The sequence below is a fragment of the Melanerpes formicivorus genome, unplaced genomic scaffold (genome assembly GCF_026170545.1).
Source record: "Melanerpes formicivorus ecotype bairdi unplaced genomic scaffold, bMelFor1.0.p_v2 SCAF_5, whole genome shotgun sequence".
Lineage (NCBI taxonomy): Eukaryota > Metazoa > Chordata > Aves > Piciformes > Picidae > Melanerpes > Melanerpes formicivorus.
In genome coordinates this window covers 29,273,964-29,286,232 of record NW_027142357.1, presented here as the reverse complement: position 1 = coordinate 29,286,232, position 12,269 = coordinate 29,273,964, and the positions used below count along the sequence as shown (strand labels likewise).

The 12,269-nt window shown below is 44.0% G+C and overlaps 1 protein-coding gene across 3 annotated transcripts in view; it reads right to left on the bottom strand.

Moving 5' to 3' along the window:
* GLI2 (GLI family zinc finger 2) overlaps positions 1-11,605 on the bottom strand; it is a 198,059-nt gene extending 186,454 nt beyond the window's left edge. For 2 of the 3 annotated variants that reach the window (XM_068138972.1, XM_068138975.1), the window contains exon 1: positions 10,774-10,936. The gene's annotated coding sequence lies outside the window, so the exon portion shown is untranslated. Of the gene's footprint in view, positions 1-10,773; positions 10,937-11,532 lie in introns of those variants that run through there. The other variant, XM_068138973.1, reaches the window with a different exon arrangement.
* Between the last annotated feature and the right edge of the window lie 664 nt (positions 11,606-12,269).

The window sequence follows — 12,269 nt, the reverse complement described above, 5'->3', positions numbered from 1 at the left end:
CACGGATGCCTTTGAAAAAAAAATAAATAATAATAATCATCTTGTGGAAATAACCCACATTACAATGGAATTAAAAGAGCTGTGAATGTGGGATCTTCAATGCCATAATCATGTGGAGGCTTACAGAAAGGCTGTCTTTAAACACTGTGCTTTGACAGATGCCTTAATATACACAGATGAATCAAGGTACGCAAACACAGGCACTGATGATTGCTCATATGGAGTCTCTTGACCATATCTGCCTCTAAGTTTCCAATCAAATAATTCTCAGAAGTTATCTCCTAGCAGGCTTCATCCTGTAGAGCTGAACCAAAGCTAGAGGAAAAAGATAATGGCAGCAATGTAAGAACTAATTAGTCATTTGATTAGCTGGCAAGAAGACCAAGTGCTGCAGTTGTGTGACCTAAAAATGCCACTGATGACCGTAAAACTCCATCTCAAGGGTGTCCAGAAATCTGTGACCTCCAGGGAGAGAGGCAGAAACAGGTGATATCTAAACTCCATTAGCTCATGTGAGATGTTGAAATAGCATAGATGTTAAGTCAAGGAGAGGTGTGACATTTGAAGCAAGCAGCCAGCAAAAGAGCACCTGCAGCACTGCACTTTGTTTGAACTGCTGCACCAATGGTTCCTGGTCCAGCCTACACAGGAGGTTTGTAATTTAGTACACCCAGAAGGCACGCCATTTGGCATGCAAGGAGCATAGACCTCATCCTAGCAACTAACAACATGAGAGGGGGAAAAAAAAATACAACAAAAACCCAACTGCTCTCAGTTCATTACAAGGTGGCTAACATCCAGCCAGCCCCAGCGTGGCAGACCCTCAGCTGCACCATGCCAGAAGAGTGCAGCCAAGGAAAGGATGGAAAAGCCACTTTGAAGAGGACATCCTGAGTGGTTGCCTTCTTCCCCTTCCCTGGAGGATCCTATGTTGCACCTCTGCTGGTAAACCCCAAGAACATGCTTGGTTATTCCACATGCAGCAACAGCAGGAGGGAACCGGGGTAAAGACAGGAGGTTCCATTACACTGCAAAGTGTCATCTTCAACAGCTAAGGCTCGGGGTCCCAAGTTATTTTATGTGCCCTTCCTTCAGCCTGACTGCTGAGACACATTGTTGCCTAACTACACCAAACACATTAAAAATATCAACCCTAATCTGAGGCAATGGGTACCCAACAAACCATCAGGCAGAGCAGAGATACCCAAGGTGACCTAAAATGTTTCAGCCAGAAAGGGCAGCAGAGAGCAATGCCAGCTCACTGTCAGTGAGTTCCCCCCACCAAGCAAGCTTTGCTCATCTCCCACCTTCAACAGCTTGGATGGTGTCTAGCTCTTGGGTATCTCTACCCTGAAAAGAGATTAAAGGAAATTAATGCCTTGGCAATGATCCCCATGCCATCTGCACTGCTGGAAATGCCCTCTGGAAAGCAAAGGAGGATCCCTCACCTTGCATGCTCCTGGGAGAATGGTGCAACCTCCAGCGGCTGCCAGCACTGCCCTGTTTCATCCCCGTCCCCATGATGCAGATCTGGACCTGCCTTTTGCCGCCCACCTCCCCCTGTGTGCTTTGTCCCAGAGGGATGAACTCACTTACAGCACCAGTGAATTTCTCAGGATAAGTCTAACAATTCATTTATATTTTAGCAAGCCCTGCCAGAGGCCTTGGAGGAAAACACAGAGGTAGGAACATTTTCTCAAATAAAAACCAGAGATTAAGAGTGCTGCAGGAGGGTCAGTTGTTAGGTGCAGGCTTTGCTGAAACAGTATGTGCAGTGTTTTTCCTTTCAGTCCCTTTTCTTTAAAAGAAGGGGGGGGGGGGGAAGGGGAGGGGGAACCCCAACAACACAGCCCATTAAATCAAGGGCAAAAAACTTAGCCATGGGCATGGTTGGGTAACTTATGTACTGTGCTCAGCTCTGTATTGCCTTACAGTTCTGAGAAAGGAAGAGCAAAGTTAGGGATACATTTACTGCATTTTACAGAGGAATTTACAATTTCCAGATCTGGCTTACTGTGAATTGGAACAAAATCTCCAAATGCTGAAATACTCCACAAATTTGAAACAATCACTTGGAACCCACTGGAGAATGAATTGTATTGCTACTCTATTTCCTACAATGGAATGACATTTAGAAATTCTAAATAGAAACTTATTTCAACACAAAACCTGTAAATTAATGAATTTTTAACTCTGTCAGAAAAATCCCTCGTCTTGGTTTTGTTTTTTTTCTGTAACCGTTGGACAAAACTGATGTGAATTTGCAAGAAGGTTTAGTGTTGATGATGCCAGATATTGGAATATGACTCCATCAAGAGCCCTAGTCAGGAAATACCAAAGCTGTGGTTGCCAAAGCAACATAATTAACTTGACCACGGTACATACGCTGTGCACCACTTCCCAAATGGTCCTTTAACACCCAGCTAAACCCTTGGCTTGAATGGCACATCGGGATGAATTTCTCCTCTGAGTTCTTCAAGAACACACACACCAAAAGACAAAGCTGTCAACATTACTAAAAGCCAAGTACCACTCTGCTCCCTGGTCAACAGTCTCCTAGGCTTGAAGAGGTCAAGGACCAACCTCTTGAGCCTACTCCCATGAGTAATGGCTGTGGCAATCATGCAAACACATGGTCCTGTTGCATAGAGTAGATGTATTTTGTAAAGCTTCACTTTTCACTCATCTACATTACCAAATTACTTACTACATGGGCAGAGAGGCCCTGATGTTGATGCTCATTCTTTGACCCTGGGGCCACAAATTTCAAACCTTGAATACCATGTCACTAACTCAATATGTACAATGTATCAAAAATAAGCTTCTATCTGCTCATTTAAAGGGAAAGAAAAAGTAAGGAAAATAAATTGAGTGATGGGCTTTCAGCCTGTCATCAGACCACAGTGACCTCAATTTTTTGAGAAATAAAGCCAAAATCTATTCTTATCTTCAGAGATTCAAGATGTATTTATGTGTCAAACTTTCTCCCCCTTGTCCTTAGCCTTTGGGAAGCACACTAAAAATTATATCAAAGCCTGAAAACCCTGCGATCACATTCGCATTCACCTCTGACCCAGGATGCCTATAGCTCTCACCAGCTCCTTGGCTCATCCTCACTGCATGGTGAAGACAGCAGATCTGTGAGCAGTTCACAGTGAGCTGCTCAAGATGAAATAAAGGCCACTTTGCATAGCAAAATTACGTCACCCTGCTCCATGTTTAAAGGCCAAAAAACTTGACTTTGGCACTTTTCTGCTTCTTTATATCCTTGAAGGCTGTTTTACCTGCATCTTCCTCTCCTTACATGCAAATGTTTGATTATTCTCTTTGAAATCTCCCTGTAACATCTCCAGGAATAAGACGCTGAATGCAAACACTGATTGATTCTTTCTTAGCCACCAAATGTGCTTACACAGCAACTGCACACAGCAAATGCACACAAATCTCACATTTCACGTTTAAAAATATGAACATGCTGTGGTGGTTGGTTGTTTTTTTTTTTTTACTCAAACATAATGAATGAGCTTAAATATTAGAACTTGAAATTATTAAGTAAATCACAGCACCTGTAAAGCTTCTATTTGCATAGCATTAATTCATGGTGGCATGTAAAACAAATTCATCATTCTCCCTATATTGTAGTCTGATTTATGTTGGAATTGGAAAAAATAAAAATCATGAGCACAAAATTATGCTGACAAGATGTACGTGCTCTTCGAAGTCCAAGATGGTTGTTTTTTTTCCAAAGCATCAAAACACCTAAATTATGGGAAAGAGGGCTGGGAGAAAGCATCTTTAAAAATGAGTAACACACTAGCATCACACATACACACTCTCCAGTTATTAATGTCAAGCATGGTGAAGATACTCTAGAAAATCATTACCATTCATAGCTACTAACAGCCATTAAATTTCAATCAATTCAACTTAACACAAGTGTACTTCAGCAGCCCTTACAGTTCCTTACAGAGGTGGCTCAGAGAGTCCTGTCTGACTTATTGCATTGTCCACTGCACAAAGAGGCATTGCTGAGCATTGCTCTGAAAAGAAGCTATCTTGGTGTCGGGAACTGATGCTCTTTTAACACTGGTGCAATCAAAAGACACCACTTTTAAAGGAGGTGTGAAAAAAAGGGCTTCCAGTAGGACTTCACAGGTCTTTATGGAGGGGAGTGGCATTCTGATTTTTAGCTAAGGATGCCACTTTCCAAACTGGAAGAAAAAAAAAATGGCAAGATGTTTTCAAAGAATTTCAGTAACAGAATCAAGCTGTTTAACACAGTGCTAGACACGTTCTGGGTGATCTTCTTGTACTAAGAAAATATAATCACTAAATACATGGACATTTAAAGAAAAGTAAAAAAAAAAAAAAAAGAAAAAACAACAAACAATCTAACTTCCAGAGAATGGGTATTTAAAGCTTCCAGTGCAGGGAAAAAAGCCACAGTGGGGTGAAATCACAGCATCACCTGCTCATCTGAACTCCATTTGTAACACTGTAAGTGTTCCCACTGCTACTGCAGAAATAAAGCTGTGCAGCTGACCACCCCTTGCAGATCCTGGGGAGGACCAGCCGGTCCCCTGCCAAGGGTGTTTGGCACATCAGAGCACAGGTGAGGGACTGTGACTGCAGGCTGCTTGTCACTGAGGTGCTGGACACACACTGGCTTCTGCTGAGCAGTGGAGCAACGCAGAGAAGGCATGTTCATTATATTCATGTGAATGAATTACCTACAGTAAATTCCCACATTTCACAGAGGATAGAAGACTTTATTACTTTGTTTTGTTTTCCCTCCACAGAGGAGTCCAGGTTTCCCCAGAAGGATTCCTTCTGCTGGACACAAAGTTCTTTCTCTAGATTTAAAGGCAGTTCAAGATTGCAAGTGTGTATTCCTACAGAACATAGAGTCACCCATTGCACAGAGAAAAAGATGCAGTCACAGATGCGCCATCGCTGTAGGTGAAATTACAATCTCAAGCATGGGTGCCCTTCTGTGGCTTTTAGCTCATCCCTCAGAAGCATCAGCATTGATAGTACTAGTCATTATGACAGTATTTGGGACTATTCTACAGAACGACGTGGTTTTCCTTCCCCTGGGATTTACACCTTGGCATTTTAAACACAGAGTAGCAGTGAAGTTACTTGGAATCAAGAAATCTTTCTGGCTGATACGTCCTCCATTTTAACTTATTTCCTTGCGCTCACAAGCTGCATTAAATGAAATTAAATTAATGTTAAAAGGGTCCTTTATTGAAAAATCTTCCAGTGACAGGAGCAGAAAGTGCCAGAGTTCAAGTAAATGGTTCCATGGAAAATGTTAGCAAAGCTTAATCATACTAGAAGCCACATTTAATTACAGCTTTTTAAGTCCATCTGGGAAAAAAGAAGAGACTTAAATATGTCACCTGAGATGATCTAGATACTGAAACTATTTGTAAGTTAACAAAAGCATTTGCATCACAAAGCGCTCTGGGGCAGCACCACGGCAAAGCAGATGTGTAATGAACAAGGATCATAGCACCAAAACAATCAGGACTGTAAATAATTACTGCTAATCTGCAATCATTTAAATTTGGGTTTAATTGCTAGGTAGCAAATACATTTCATTCTTGAAGAGGTAAATGCTCTGAGGAATACACACTTTAAGGTATTTAGCAGCAGAAGCACCACAGTCAAGAATGTGAATGTCAGGAGGGCAGAGAAGAAGAGACAAGCAGCAGGGTCGGATCTATCATGAGATCACAACATTAAACAAACTTTTTCCTTGGAAAAGAATTAGCAGTGCAGCCATCCCCACTGTATGTACTGTAAGTCCTGCAGGAATGACACAATGACACACATGGGAGGCAGAAGAGTAGTCACTATAGAATAAAATTCAATCTAGTGCTAATGAATAAAAAGTTCCTTTTATTTCTCTGTTGTTTTTGGTTTATTAAATTTTCCACAGATTTGCAGAGAAGAAAACGTGATCAATAAACCTTGACAAAACTGAACATGTGAAAAAGGCGAGAGAAAGGCACAGGAAGATAAAAGTGATATCCCGATCACAGATTTCAGAGGCAGATGACCAGAGCTTTGGGCTGCTGAATAATCTGAATAGACCATCATTTCTTTACAGCCTTTTTACTTTCTTTCCCCTGACTGTTGGAACTCTTCATTCAATACAATAGTAAATGCACTAAAACTTTTTTTCTTATGCTAATGGTTGAAATCAGGCGCTCACAGTTAAAACACACTTCCCACCAACTTGTTTTCTTTTTAAAAAAATAAAATAAAATTAACCTATTCAAGTTAAACTAAAACGTCAAAGAGAGCTTAAGGCTTACTCTCACCATTCCTCAAAATTAATGGTTTTCTCCCCAGCAGATACAAAAAAAGAAAAGACTTGAATAAGGATAAAGCTGCTGAACTCTTTTCATATGAAAAAGAACACTTAGAAAGTAAAAAGAAATGCAAAAAGAAATACATCCAGTACAAAGATCCTGGTACCTACAGTTCTAATTTGCATTGTTTCCTCTTGGAATATTTACAGTTGCATGAAGGTGACAGCCAATTGCAAATAATTGTGAAATGATGAGAAAAGATTCACCAGTGACTGGTGTATCTGGGCAGCTGTGTTCATGACAGTACCAGAAAAGCCCCCACTCATTGCAACAGGGGCCCAAATGAGACCAATTTCAAACATTTTACATTTTGAACATCCACTTCCAGGCACCAAGGCCTATTTTTCAGTGGTACTGAATAGTCACAAATCCTAAACAATTTTTACAGCTCTGAACTACTTTTGAATTACAGGACAACAACTGTTCTGTTCCCTTTGTGCTGTACATTTCATCTTTTGTGCCTCTGATTTTGTTTAGTTTACAATAAACTAAAGAGTATGGTGTGTGGTTTTACAGTAGATGAGCATGAATGAAGCCAAGTTCTGTGGCCTCTCCTGGACTACACATATCTACTATGTATTCACACACACACACCCCAGAACTGGTCTGCAGAAAAATTATCCCATATTTCCATTCCAGTCATTTGTTCACAAGGTAAACCTTGGTGCCTCTGCAACTATCAAGACTACTGCGCAAGACCCAATGCTCATTACTTGTACACCCAACAGAAGTTAATTTCTAGAAGATGCATCTGGGATCTGCTGTGTACATGACTCATGAGTTGAGAATTGTACACACGCATGCATACATGTGTGTACCCATATGTAGGGATGCGCAGGCACACAAGTTGTATTTACTTTTCTACGCAATATCTTCTTGGCCTCGTTCATACTAGAATTCATTCTTTGCCATTTCACTTAGCGGTGTTTCAATTAATTCCCCAAATACCTCCTGTTGTTTTGGCTTTCTTTATAAAGGCCCTGGGAACAGAGCTGAAGCAAACCCTAAATACCACTCAATGCTTTGTGGCAAGTTGTCCAAATGCGCAACTGTTTAAAATATTTACCTAGGTACATAGCAGGGTTTGTGCAGCTCTTGAACAATGCCCTGGAATCTTTCCCATCACTAAAAAAGCAGACAAAAAGCAGAGACTGCTTAACCTCAATGCCTCAGCAGCAAGTAAGAAGTGCAAATATCGCATTTCTATAAAGCCCTGGAAGCTTCACAGAAATGGAGTGGCAACTAATTAGTTTGATGCTATAGTCACATCTAATGTCCCTAAGTAGCTTCTTTGAAAAAACTCGCTGCCTTGAAATCCTTGGCCAGATTATTAAGTGGAGGCTTTGTGATGGGGCAATAGATAGGTGTTTGCTGCACAAATACATACAGATTTTGGTGGCCGCTTACTGACTCCACTGCCTCCACTAATCTGCACTGGAAACTTCAGTATGAACAGGGCACTTCTGAGAGTACAAAAGCATGTAGTATCTGTGTACCTTTCAGACTACAGGGCAAACAACTGGCTTACAGTATGCCACCAAAACCAGGGGAAGCAGTTAACCAAGTGCTCTCTCTACTTAGAAGAAAAGAATGGGGTTAATGCTATTGATATTAGATTAGATGCTCTACCATATTCTTAGACACACACAAAAAAAGGGGGGGGGGGGGGGGGGGGGGACAGAGGACTGGAAAACTCACTAGAAAAATTCAAACTCTCTAAAAAGAAATAAAGTATCAGGATCATGAAAAACATCTTTTCAAGTTATACAGTGCTGTAGTGATCATGTAACTCTTCCTCCACACAGATGACCACATAGCTCCAGACCCTGTACAGCTTTTACACAAATGTGCCACTGAAGGGGAATTTGTGGTATCAATCAATAAGATCACTAGAATCACAGAAACCATACTCAAAAATTATTCATTGCCATAAAAGTTTAAAATGGTTTTCAAATTAATGCATACAATGCTGGTCCTTATATATACACCACAACAAGGCTGTCCTTTCTACATGTGACTTCAGTGCTCAGTGTGATGTTAAGGAATGCAGACTGCTGTGTATTGTCTATCTGAGGTCAAGTTATGTTTTCTTTTATACAAGGATAAACTGGAGCAGCTTCAGTTAAATTACACTAGATTTATACTGGCATATACATCTAGTTCAAATTCTTCTATGGCTCTAATTTTTCACAAAATGAATGACCTCACACCAACAGTATTTGTCCATCTGTATACATCCCCTTTGACACACTGGAAAAAAAAGACATTGAAAGGAAGTTGGAAACAGTCCTTGAGATCTGCTTTTCTTTGAGGAACAGCAGTTGCATTTCTGGGCACTTCAAAGTCTCATACTTTAAGCAATAACAACATTTGAGATCAAGTGAATCTTACCTCACCTTGCTTTAAAGATTAGCTCTTTCACAAACACACAGCAGAGGCTTGGAGATACACATACCCGTAGATTAACAGTACATCTTCAGTGGATCAGGCACTTTTCAGTGCTACAGATAGGTCATGTTTTCAATCAAATGACAAATTTCCAAGAGTTGTTTACAGTGGAAAAGCCATAATGAATTTCATTCACTTCTTAAAAGTTGTCAGTTTTGCAATAACATGGAATATGACATTTTTATTGCAATTCAAAGTCTGACAGGTGTCAACATTTCCTCAAGTCCCAGCCAAAATACAAATTACCATATCCACCCATCAAAAAAGTTGAACCAAACCAATTCACTAACTGTAGTTGCTGCATGCTGCAATTACCATGCATTTCAAACATCCCAGGACCATAGACAATTATTTATCAGGATACTTTTTTCCAGGTGAATGTAGTCTCTTTTCAAGTGAAGTGAATTGAGTTTAGAGCTACAAAAGCCCCAAACTTTTGTTTTTTTTAACTTTTTTTTTAACTTTTTTTTTTCTTTCTTTTTAAAGCAAGGTAGCTAGAACAAACAGATCAAATCAGCAAGCCTTAGAACAAATCAGTCTATTTCACTTCTGTATATTTTGAATTTCATGGCTTATTTACTTTACTTTTCTGGCACCAACTCCACAGAGCATGCCAATACAGTATTTGTTTAAATGCTGCTTTATGCAGCACGCTCGTCAAACGTTTGCTTTCAAACTCTTGTACATCCCAAAAGCCTCGGTTGCAAAAAAACCAAAACAAAATTAAAAAGTGAAGGGGATTGGCAGGGGGCGGACAAAGTTTTACAACAAGTCCCTTTATCAGTGGTTGTAAAAATATAAACACGATACGCCAATAAAATGCTAATTTATACGGGCAGAAAGGCAGGCAGAGGGGTTTCCAGCACCGCAGCTGGAAGACACACCGGGGCATCTATAGACAGGCACAAGTTTCGCCGCATCAGTCCCGGTGACCCCACGCCTGGGCAGCTGCTCCCCCCCACCCCCGAAATACACCGGGAGGCCACGCCGGGCCCCGGCCCCGGCTCACCCAGGAGAGCTGGTCCCGGCCCCGCGGAGGGGGTGCGGCTTTGCGCGCACCACCACCGCGCCCGCGCAGATGAGCGGCCCCATCCCGCCAAGTTTTGAAGCCCAAGCTGCAGGTCAACAAAATAAAAAGAAATCTATAAAAACCCTATAACCGCCGGAAAATCGGCAGCAGGGACAGAGGTAGGACCGCTGATAAACCACCCTAAGCCCTTGCGCTGGAAAAATCAGGTTTCCCAGGAAATGATGGCAATCGCTTGAGGCAGAAAAGGCATCTAGATGAGCCTATCTCCCTCCCCTCCTCCTCGATTGTTTTAAAGCCACCGAGTCTGGGGGGAAAACTCTCAACTCTCTAAGTCCTTAATAGGATTGGAGTCCGGGTCTCTCCGAGCCGCTCCTCATCACACAGGGATCAAGTTGCAGCAGAGAATTTTTTAAATTCCTCAGCAAATATACTTGTCGAAAGATTGCCCCTTCCCAGGTGGGGGGGGGGAGGGAGGGGGGGGGAGGGAGGTGGGTAACTTAATTAAAAAAAAAAATACAAACTCACTGCTGGCTGTGGGGAGCCCAGCCGTCCTCCAAGACCCGGGGCAAGGCGGTCCCCGCAGCGGCTCGGGGTTGGGACTGTCACCGCAGCCCCCGGGAAAAACAATGGCCGTAGAGGCACGGCCCAATGCCCAGTCCTGGCAGAATCTGGGGCGGGGGGAGTCACACACCGGGGACACACACGCGCGACCGCGTCAACCCCGCTCACCTGCGGGGGGAGGGGAGAACAGGACACGGGACAGGACCCCCCAGGCACCCGTTGGAGAAGAGCCCCTCGCGAAATTTCTACCCTCCCTCACCCCACAGAGCACCTCCGACAAAAGCGGGAGAAGGAGAGAAGTGGGAATAAATAAAAAGCACAATAAAAAGACAAAATAAGCATCAACTTTACCCCAAAAGCGAAGCAGCAAGTTTTCAGCAGGCGAACGGTTGCTGCGGAGCAGAGCTGCTCCTCCGGACCCCCATCATAAACTTGGGGGAGGGGGGCGTGGGAGGGACTTTCCCTCCGTCCTTCCCTTTTGTGCCTCTCCCCTCAACTCTGCTCCGCTCCTCGCCAAAAGCTGCCGCGAATGCCGGCGGCGACACCGCGTTCTCCCGGCTGTTGCCGCGGAACAGCTTCGCGCGGACGCAGGCGGGGAAGAAGGCAGGGCTGGGGAGGGCCGGGGGCAGTTTGGAGAGGTGCGGGGCGCTGCGGAGCGGCTCCTGCTGCCCATCAGCCCGGGCCGGGACACGGCGTGCACACATACACATAGTTTTATGCGTGTGCATATATGTATACACACGCACGCAGGTTGAAGTTCAGCAGCCTGCAGAGAAGACGCTACAGCGCTTTCAAACCCTGACACAAGAGGGAAACTGGCTGTAGGGTCTGTTTTCTCTTGCCTCCCCTAACTCACACACACACACACCCCCACACACACACCCCACCCACCCCACCCCCGTCCCCCGCTCCAGGCCCCGTAGGAAAAAAAAGGGGGTGTGGGGGGTCGGGGTGGGGGTGTTGGATCAAACCCTTCCCACCCTTTCTGCGCGGGAGCAGCGGTCCGTTCCGGACCCTCTCTCTCTTTCCATCCCATATCATCCCTTCGCTTTGGCGAACCGCACCATTTCGGGTGTGGGGCTCCCCAGCAGCTGGGTGGGACCCTCTTACCCTCCTCCTCTGGCCTTGCTGCGCTGTTCGGGAACGGTGCCGCCAGCAGCCCCTCCTCAGCCGCTCAGCTGGAGGGCAGCTGCAACAAACCCACACAAAAAAAAAAAAAGCCTTCGGTGAAAGTAACCCCCCTCCCTCCCTCCCTAAACAACAAAAGTTTGGCCTTGTGCGATTCACTCGCGCTGAGGCGGGGATGGAGCTGGCGAGTGGCTTCCCTGCAACTTTGGTGAGGTTTGCTGGCTTTCCCCCAGAGTTTGCACTACTTTTCAAGCCGCTGCCCCGGCGTGGCTGGAGGCACTAAAGCCCCACGGAGCATCTCGGCAGAGCCGGCTAGACTTGGCCCGTACCGTGGCCGTAGCCCAGCGAAGAGCCAGCCCCGCACACTTTAGCAACTTTAACCTTCGAGAGAAACATCCTCCGTAGCTGCAGCGTTCGTAAAAGACGTTCCCCTAAAGGCGGTAACCAGCCTCACCAGAACACGATTATCTATTTTAATCCTCGTGTTTTGGGACCGAGGCTACCAGGAGAGGAAAAAGAATCTCCAAAAAGTGCCCCACTTCTACTCCAAAAATCTTTGCTTTTGCACTGATCCGGTGCATTAACAGTCATACGAATGAGAAATGCAGCAGTTTTAACTTGGACTTCACTCAGACAAGGCTTGTTAATTGATTTGGTTTGATTTCTTTGGCTATAGAATTTATCAAAAGTTTAAAATACAACCAGATGCTCCTGGGGAG